The 10,486-nt window shown below is 35.3% G+C and overlaps 1 pseudogene across 1 annotated transcript; it reads right to left on the minus strand.

Annotated features, from left to right (window-relative positions):
- Window positions 1-3,110: 3,110 nt before the first annotated feature.
- Window positions 3,111-4,332, minus strand: LOC309862959 (L-lactate dehydrogenase A chain pseudogene; annotated as a pseudogene). Its single transcript has one exon. The product of its transcript is annotated as an L-lactate dehydrogenase A chain pseudogene (transcript).
- Between the last annotated feature and the right edge of the window lie 6,154 nt (window positions 4,333-10,486).

Below are 10,486 nucleotides of genomic sequence, written 5' to 3' on the forward strand. Positions count from 1 at the left end.
TTCTATATTGTACATTTATGAGTTTTTAAATTTTATATAGATAGGCTCATATAGTAGGCACTCTTTTTTATATTACTTCCTTTAGTCAACATTATGGGTTTTCTGTGTGTGTGTGTGTGTATGTGTGTGTGTGTCTTAAAGATTTATCTATTTATTTTAGAGAAAGAGAGAGAGAGAGAGAGCGAGCACAAGTGGGGGAAGGCACAGAGGGAGAGAATATCCAAGCAGACTCTCATTGAGTATGGATGGAGTCTGATGCCAGGCTCAATCTCATGAGCCAATGAGATCGGGACCTGAACTGAAACCAAGAGTTGGATGCCTAACCAACTGAGCCACCCAGCCACCCCAGTTGACATTAGGTTTTATACTCATCCACTTAGTGTGTGTAACAATAATTTGTTTAATTCTCATTGACATATAGTAATCCATTCCTTGGATATGTTTATTACTTGTTATACTGAGAGACATTTAAGCTGTTGTTCAACAACTTTTTGTTGTCTTTCATTTTAGCCATTTTGGTGTTGTATTAGATTGTATCTCATTGTGAGTTTATTTTTTATCATTCTAGGGAGGTTGAATATTATTCATATATTTTTGGCCTTTTGGATATGTTGTGCTTATTCAGTATTTCCGTCATTTTTTGGCATATTTGTTTCCATTAATACTTTTTGCTTTAATATCTACTTAGTTATTTTTGTGGCCATAAGTCTTTGCTTTGTTCACTCGGTGTGATACGATTTCTCCACACATTTAGTTTCACTTTTTTTGTATCTTTATATTTTAGATGTTTCTTTTACAAGGAACTATAGTTGGGAATTATTTTTATTTAGTCAGATAATCTTTCACCTTTAATAAGACTTAAATCCATTTACATTTAATTTAACTACTCTTGTTTTTTGATTTTTAAAAAGATTTATTTATTTATTTATTTATTTAGTGCAAGAAAGGAGAGGGGCAGAAGAGGTAGAGAAAGAATCTCAAGCAGACTCTGTGCTGATCATGGAGTCCAACTCAGGGCTCTATCTCGTGACTCTGAGATCATGATCTGAGCCAAAAATCAAGACTTGGACACTTAACTGACTGAACCTCCCAGGCATTCCTGTCCTATCTTCATATTTGTTTCATATTTGTTTCCTCTTTGTTCCAGGTGTTTTTTTTTTTTCCCCCTTTTTTGGTCTTTTGGTCTTTTCTTGACTTCTTTTAGATTAATTGATTTTTACCAATCTCATAGCTATGCATTTTTTTGTTACCCATTTGTGATTATTCTAGAATAGAGGTTGGCACTATTTCTCTATAAAGGACCATATAGTGAATATTTTATGTTTTTCAGACCTAGTGGCAAAATCAAGGATATTATATACTTATTACATAAGTAGCTACTTATGTAATTACAGAAAGAACAATTTACATGGATTTTTATTGAAAAATTTTAAAATATAATAAAAATAATTGAGTAAGTTTTTTTTTTGTAATACAGATATATTGATGAGAAGAATGAAATTCTTTCTTTGGGGAAAAGCAGTTCATGTATTTGGAGTTTAAATTTAGTGTTCCGTATCATCATGACAGATATACCATCTCTTCTTGTTTCTCTAAACCACAGCGAGATTACTTCCTGAAAATGTACCAGAACGTTGTCTGCATCTGTCTTTAGACACCTACATACTGCTCTCCTAGTTTTGGATAAGAGCATAGCTTCCAGTGTAAGACTCTCTGAATTCAAATGTCAGAAGTGATCATTAACTGTCTGATCCTTAACTATTTAGTACCTTAACTATTGAAGTAATTATCTAGAAGCTTCTATTTCCTCAGCTGCATAATGAGTAATTATTTTACAAGGTTGATGTAAAGATTAAATGAACTAATAATTGAAAAGTTCTTGACCAATGCACAATATGCTATAAACATTTTTGTTTTAAAAAATATATTTTTCTACAATTTAATGGTATAAACCATTCTTAGCTTTTGGGCTATACAAAAATAGGTGGTGGTTTGGAGTTGATCCTTAAGCATAGCTTGCCAATACCTATTCTAGATTTTAGAATATGACTCTTTTACTCAGTGCAGTCTTATAAAAATTAGTAATGTTATAATTGTTACTACTTTTGTCAGTTACTAGACAATGAAATCTAAAAATATCTTACCTCCTTTAGCCCTTTTGCTATTCTAGTCACACATTTTAATGCTGTGTATAAAATTCCATAATGCACGATATATATTGTTTTATGAAGTCAAAGTTATATTTTCTCACATTGACTTATTCTATTAAGCTTTATTCCTTTTTGTATATGTAGAGTCGCTTTCTTTGGCCAGTAGAACCTTTCATTTTGTGTTTGTTTGTTTGGTAGTTTGCATAGGTCTGCTGCCAACGATTTTTCTCTACTTTTGTTTGTCTGGCATAATCTTTATTTGCCCTTTATTTTTGAGAAGTGTCTTTCTAGGTAAGGAATTCTGGTTAGAAGTTATCTGGATTTAGAAATTTAAAGATACAATTCCATTGTCCTCTGATTTCATTCCTGTTCATAAATGAGCTGTCAATTTTTTTTTTTTTTAAATTTGAAAGTGGTTTTTGTTTCTACATGCTTTTAAGATTTTTTCTTTATTTTTGGTTTTCATAAGTGAATATAGCTGTTGTTTTATTTGCATTTATTTTGTTTTGAGTTTGTAGAGCTTCTTTTTTTTTTTCAAAAAAAAGTTACTGTTCAAATTTTATTTGGTATTTTAGTTGGTACAACAACACTTAGTTGGTTGTATGGTCTTTTTACATTATATGGCAATGTACACTATATGCTGACAAACATGGTACACGAAGTAAGATCCTTTCGAACAGTTACGCACGATACATGCAATAATGAATTTATACGTTGGAGCCCAGGATGTGACTGACTGGAAAAGATGGACTAGGCATGTTGGGTGAAGGAACCTGAAGTCCTAGAACACACAGGAAATACTCATCTAGTTTGAAGAGCACCTGCTGCATATGCAATATTGGCAGTGGTGCCTCTGAGATGAACCCATTTAGGACTATAAAGGCAGGTATCATCCAGCATCAGGGTATAGCTGCAGGGTTTACTGAACCATTCGTATTTAGAAATTTAGGAAACTGATGGTTTTTCTTTATGCCATTTTGATATTATTTAAGTAACAGATCAGATGATAAGGACAATGTATACAACCTCCAACTAAAACCCTGTCGTAGTCTAGACAGGGAAGTGGTACATTAGAAAACTTTAAAACTGCAGCTCCTTTTGGATCCCCCAGAGTGTATCTGCACTCTTCTTCAAACGGGCCTCTTCCTCAGTAGTTAGAGTCACCTTCACAACATCTGAAATTCCATTCTGTCCCAAGATGCAAGGAACACTAAGGAAGACTTCATCTTTAATTCCATAAAGACCCTTAATCATGGTGGAAATTGGATGCACCCGCCTAAGATTCTTCATTATACTTTCTGCCAAATCTGCCACAGACAGTCCAATGGCCCAGGAAGTGTAGCCTTTCAGTTTGATCACCTCATAGGCACTGTCAACCACCTGTTTGTGAACCTCTTTCCACTGTTCCTTATCTGCATCAGTGCCTAAGTCAGGGTGCAGATTCTTCAGAGACACACCAGCAATGTTTACTCCACTCCATACAGGCACACTGGAGTCTCCATGCTCCCCGAGGATCCACCCGTGACAGCTTAACGGGTGAACTCCCAACCTTTCCCCCATTAGGTAACGGAACCGGGCTGAATCCAGATTGCAACCACTTCCAATAACACGGTTTTTGGGAAAGCCACTTATCTTCCAAGCCACATAGGTCGAGATATCCACTGGATTGGAAACAACAAGCAACTTGCAGTTTGGGCTGTATTTGACAACATTAGGAATGATGAACTTAAAGATGTTCACGTTACGCTGGACCAAATTAAGACGGCTTTCTCCCTCTTGCTGACGTGCCCCAGCTGTGATAATAACCAACTTGGAGTTTGCGGTCACATTATAGTCTTTGCCAGAGACAATTTTTGGTGTTCTAAGGAAAAGGCTTCCATGCTGGAGATCCATCATCTCTCCCTTCAGTTTGTCTTCCATGACATCAACAAGAGCAAGTTCATCTGCCAAGTCCTTCATTAAGATACTGATGGCACAAGCCATGCCAACAGCACCAACCCCAACAACTGTAATCTTATTTTGGGGGACATGTTCTTCCTTAAGAAGATTCTGTATCAGCTGGTCTTTGAGAGTTGCCATTTTGGACTTAGAACCAAAAGGAATCGGGAGTGCACGTCGGGAGGGCGAGCGTCAGCGGCGCGCGAGACTGAATCCGGACTTGGCGGCAGCGGCTCCGACACCGAGTTTGTAGAGCTTCTTAATGACGTTGCCTGATGTCTTTGTTCCCTTTTAGAAAATTATTCACCTTTATTTTAAAATTATGGCTACTTCCCCTTTCTATTATTCTTTTGGGAATTCACTTATATGTATAATATATTTTTCATTATGTCCCAAATATCTTTTGTATTTTGTCTTTTATATCTTAAAAAGTACCTCTCTTAAAATAATCTGTCTTCTTTTAGACTTTCATTTAGGCTAATATGCTGTATTGAGCTCTGAATCTTAGTTACTGTGCACATCAGTTCTAAAATTTTAATTTATAATTTATTTACAGATTCTAGTTCTTTGGTGAAGTTCTTTGTGTCATTTAATTTTTTGACATATTAAAATTATTTTTATTTTTGTGTCTGATAGGTCCAATATATGAGTCACCTATGAGTCCATATCTATTTCTTATTTTTATCTCTTGGCTTTTCTGGTTCTATTTCCTGGAATACTTAATAATTTTTGAATACTTTATATATTTAATAAAAAAGTAATGGAGCTTCTGGATAATGTTATCTTTTTTCTAGAATGTGTTTTTCTTCTATCTGGTATAGTATTTGAACACATAATCTTGATCCAATGAGGAATTAAGAAATTTGAGTCTGAGTCAGTATTTCTTTTTTTTTTTTAATTTTTTATTTTTTATAAACATATATTTTTATCCCCAGGGGTACAGGTCTGTGAATCACTAGGTTTACACACTTCACAGCACTCACCAAAGCACATACCCTCCCCAATGTCCATAATCCCACCCCCTTCTCCCAACCCCCTCCCCCCAGCAACCCTCAGTTTGTTTTGTGAGATTAAGAGTCACTTATGGTTTGTCTCCCTCCCAATTCCATTTTGTGCTTAGCGAAATAAGTCAAGCGGAGAAAGACAACTATCATATGATCTCCCTGATATGAGGAAGTGGTGATGCAACATGGGGGCTTAAGTGGGTAGAAGAAGAATCAATGAGTCAGTATTTCTATGCTGGATAATTCCTAATTTTTCCTTGTTCCTAAATTGTAGACATTGGATTGTCTGACTGTAAAGACTGTGCTTTTTATTCAGATCCTTTCTCTTTGGTAGGAACTTTTGCCTCTCTGAGATCATGAGGCTACTTAAAAACTCAACTCAGCTTTATTACCTCCTAGGTGTTTCATTCTGATCTTTCCGTGGCTTCTTGGCCTCTTGCCATCTTCATCTTAGAAAGTTGCAAATGCCTTTGAGAGCCAGGAACAGAGAGTTGTGGTAGAATAGTTTGTCTGTAAAGTGCTTCTCTGCCATAGTCAAAGTCATTCTATTTTTAAAGTGACTTGTTGGGCGACAACTTTTTTTTTTTTTTTTAAAGATTTACTTATTTCAGATAGAGAGTACCTGGGGGGAAGGGCAGATGGAGAGAAACTCATGCAGACTCAGTGCTGAGCATGAGCCCAATGAAGGGCTTAATCTCATGACCCTGAGATCATGACCTGGGCTGAAATCAAGAGTGGGTGCTTAACCAACTGAGCTACCCAGGTGCCCCAGGGTAACAACTTATTAAATCATTCTCTTTTCTCTTTTTATTTTCCTTCCTCCCTTCATCCATTAATTCTATATACATTGAATGTGTATTTTGCTAAATTTTGGTGGATATAAGACATGGTTAATTTCCCTAAGAAACTATGGGAACCCTGTATTTTGCTTATTTATTTACTTGTTTGTTATTATATTCCTCTAGAACATAAGACCCATGAAGACAGAGTTGTTTGTTTTCATTTCTGGCACACAGTATAAGCTTCACTAACATTCTGATAAGTGAGTGCATCATATATGAAGATATGAAGTTTGTGTTTTATACCTATCTTGAAGAATTAGAAATTAAATGGCGCATAGAAAGCATAATTTTTGGCACATACGCTATTGGTCATTTCAATTCTTTGAGAACAGTTCTTAAGTGTAATGATATGCTTACTTAATTGACACCAGAAATAAGTTACCTAAATAAATGAAATATAGATATTAAGTAATTTGCTTGATTTAGTGACTGAGATAGAATAGAATCTCAGGGTTCTTTGGTTCAAGTCACATCCAGACAACATGCTCAGAGAGGATTTCTCTTTAAATTCTCATGACTAAAATAGTATAATTTTAGCTGTCACTCCTGTCTCTTCAGGTATTCTATTATTTTTTGCCTCTAAGATTAATCTGTACTATAAATAAATTTTAAAATGGATTTTTAAAAATATTTATCTTATATATAAACTATATATATGTAAAATAAGAATTTAGAGGATATAAAAGTAATATTTTAATAAAACTTTTATTTTAAATATAATGATGAATTTGATCATATATGCCTATAATAAGAATTCAAGATACATAAAAGTTATATATACATATAACTTTTGGAGGGAATATTTTGACCTTGAAATGCATTTCCAGTGCTATATTCTGAAAGTACCTTTAATGAAGATAAACTATCATTGTTGTAATGTGCCTGCTGGGGGTTAATCATGTTAGTGTGTGGCTGTGACACTTCAGAATATCAGAGTATCTTCTGTCTTTTATGGGTGCCCTTTAGTTGAGCATACTTTACTACACAGTTTTTTAAAGATTTATTTCTTTATTAGAGAGAGTGTGTGTGTGCACATGGCAGGGAAGGGCAGAGGGAGAGGTCTGAGAAACTCAAACAAGCTTTGTGACGAGCACAGTGGTCCCTGTGGGGCCTGATCTCTTGACTCTGAGATCATGACTGGAGTGCCAAAAGCAAGAGTGGAAGGCTTAACTAACTGTGGTTACAAAGTATTTTTAAAAGGAAAATAAGAGATTTCTAAATCGGATATATCCTTCTTTAATTTCATTTGCAGGAAGTGGAGAACAAAGATTTGAACAAGGGAATAGGTTTTAAAATATACTCTAGTTACTTTCATATGCAAATTAAACACATTGCCAAGGTCAAGGTGTTTTATTTGGGTATCTGTTTAAAGATGGTGTTTTGAAAATCTTCCATTGACTTTACACATTCAAAAGAATTGACCAGCTTTATACAGGAATAGTAGTATCATAAGCACCTATAAATTCTTTCATATATCTTCAAAGAATTTTAAGTGTTTTAGCAACCATAGTATATTTAGTAACCTTCATTAAAACAGGTGATCAAGCTTACTGATATGAGGAATTTGAGAAACAAGACAGAGGATCATAGGGGAAAGGAGGGAAAAATGAAATAAGATGAAGCCAGAGAGGGAGACAAACCATAAGAGACTCTTAAGCTCAGGAAACAAACTGAGGGTTGCTGGAGGGGAGGGGGATGGGAGGGAAGGGCTGAATGGATGATGGACATTGGGGAAGGTATGTGCTATGGTGAGTGCTGTGAATTGTGTAAGACAGACCTGTATCCCTGAAACAAATAATACACTATATGTTAATAAAAATTTTATTAAAAGTAAATAAATATATAAGCAAAACAACAGCAAAAAAACAGGTAACCAAGACATGTTACAGACAGTAAACTGCAGTTAGATTTGTTTACATGGAATTTATTGTAAGCTGGAAATCCCAGTTAATCATATAGTCCCTTCGCTAGAATTGTCCTTCATCTTAGTACCTTCTCATGTCTTCCTGTCTAAGATGAAGTAGAGCTAGAGTAAAATCCACTTCTTTCCTCTTCATTCATTCCTCTTCCTTTAAATTAAAACAAACAAACAAACAAAAACCCAACCAAACAAAAAGAACCTCATACATTTTCTAAGTTCTCTCCTCACATTAAAAAAACGGCTTGGGCAAAACCCACAAGGAAGGCTTAAAGTTAATTTGCCTTTGTTTTTTCTTTCTCAGTTCTTCTTGCAGTTCTTTTATTGAGGTTTCTAAGGGACTTTTGCGTATGTGTATTGCTTGTAAGGACTCTTGACTATAGGCACAAGATACAATGTCTTAGCCTGTGCTATGGTAAACTGAAATGAATGGCTTTATAGTTAAAAAAAAAAGCCCATAAATTATGTATTGTACATATTTATGCAATTTGTGTATCTTGAATTTACATTCATAATGCATGTGTGTTTTCACATATTAGTGGAGGTGTATCTTACAATATTTTTGGTGAAGAAATGTGGATTTAATTATAGGTGGACTTTTTATTGTTGATTTACTCAAAAACTGAAATGTTTGTATTACTATGGGATGTTTTTCTATCAAATCACCAACCACTCTATGCATGTATCTTTCTTACTTTTGCCACATTTTTAATTAGGAACATCTTAAGAATTTTCTTCTTCTCCTCCTTTGTCCCTACTCTTTCCAGGCTTCAACAACCATTCAGGCCAAATGTGACTTCATGGTTAGTTCTAGTCTTTAATGGTGTGATTCATGGTTCTGTGATAAGTGGGAAACTCTGGCACTGGACGAGTCCCAGGGTTAGAATTACAGCAGAATGTCAAGGAGTTGGAATAGTGGGGAATATGAAGATGAAGCAAGCACTGAATTCTCTTTAAGACCACAGGATTTCTATGTCTACCAAGAGGGCAATTGTGCCGCATCGCATACCATTTTTCACAGGGGTGTTAACCATCTGGTTCCTCTTGTTTTTCCCTTCTCACTCCTTCACATCTGTTGCTTCTTCATTGTTCTATAAAGCTTACATTCCATATTTGATGTTCATTTCCATAAAAATTCCATATGCATGAGAGTGCCTAGATTTTACCTGTAGGTTTCAGATAATTATAGTGAAACAACAGCCAAGGTCATAAGAGAGATCATATCCAGATTAGACGGCTCTCTGCCATGGAAATCCCTGGCAAGGAATAGCTGCTGGTCATGTTTTGCCTGTCCAGATAATCATTCGAAAGGAGCACCAGAGTTAGCGGTCTGACACATCCTTCCTGGTTGGGTCACCATATTAAATGTGCTTAGCTATTTGTAAAGGTATCTGGAGGGAAAGAGCATGTTTAATTGGAAACACATGGATGGAATGACACACATAGGCCGGAATTCACTGTGCAGTGCAGCAGAGTTCAATCAGGTGCTTGACATCCTGACAATCTTGTCTCTGTAGGAAACGAAAAGAAAACACCTGGAGATCCTGGGTTTGGTGGTGGTAAGTTTGCATTTTGGGGCCATTTGCTTTTGGATTTGCTTAGATTGTCTTCCCTCCATTTTCTTTAAAATAGATCTGTCCCTCTGCAGTTATTTTTTTTCCCCTTTTGTCATCTTCACTATTATCTCTTTCATCCATCCTGTCACTCCCCGCAAAAAACCAATTTATGTTAGAATAAAAACTAGATAGAACTTAGAGGAGATGTGAGAATTCTCACCATTCCTTCCTCCCAAATGCTGGAGTTTCTTCATGTTCTCTGTGATTACCAAGCTTGTGCATTGCTACTATATTTAAAATAAAACTGTCCAGTTACAATTTATAGAAGCCAAATTCATACTGTTTGGCTCTAAAGCCAATAAAGTGGCAACATGACAGCTAAAAAATCAGCAATTTTGATTTCTGGAAACGCTCTCTTAAAGTGTATACTGTGTCTGAGCAAATTCACAAATATACAAAGGAAATTGTACCAAATAATTATAGAGAAATTAGCGACTTCCTCTAACTTTACTGTTGGCTCTAGCTGGATTAAAAGCATTAATACAAGCAAATGTAAATGTGTATGGACATTTTGTCAGGTAGGAGGCAATGTGGCATTTTAAAAATAATGGTCAACTGGAAATCAGGATGCCTGGCATTTTATTTTGGCTTTGCTATTAACTTGCTCTTTTCACTTCATTTTTAAAATAAGATGATAGTTTTACATTAGATGGTCATTAGAATCCTGGTTAGATTCAAGAGAACACAGTGGCTTCAAGTGAGGTAAGTATGTTTTGTATGTTAAGGAGTGAAGGAGGAGCTCTGTGAACATTTGGTTTTAGTCTGGGTTGTGGAGGTCATTGCAAAGGTTGTTAACCTGTAGAGGTTAACATAAAGAGTCAAGATGTTGGAAAGTGTTAGAATGAAAAAAATAGAAACTTTCCTTCATTGTTGCAAAAGATAATACAAGCTTGAAAAAGATAATGATAAAATTTCCAGGGACAAATTAAAAATAGAAGCTGAAGTGTGTAAAGAGAAAGTAAGCAACAACATGAACTGGGACAATCTTGAAAAGAGTATTTTTGTTTTAAGATTTATT

The sequence above is a fragment of the Mustela nivalis genome (genome assembly GCF_964662115.1).
Source record: "Mustela nivalis genome assembly, chromosome: 4".
Lineage (NCBI taxonomy): Eukaryota > Metazoa > Chordata > Mammalia > Carnivora > Mustelidae > Mustela > Mustela nivalis.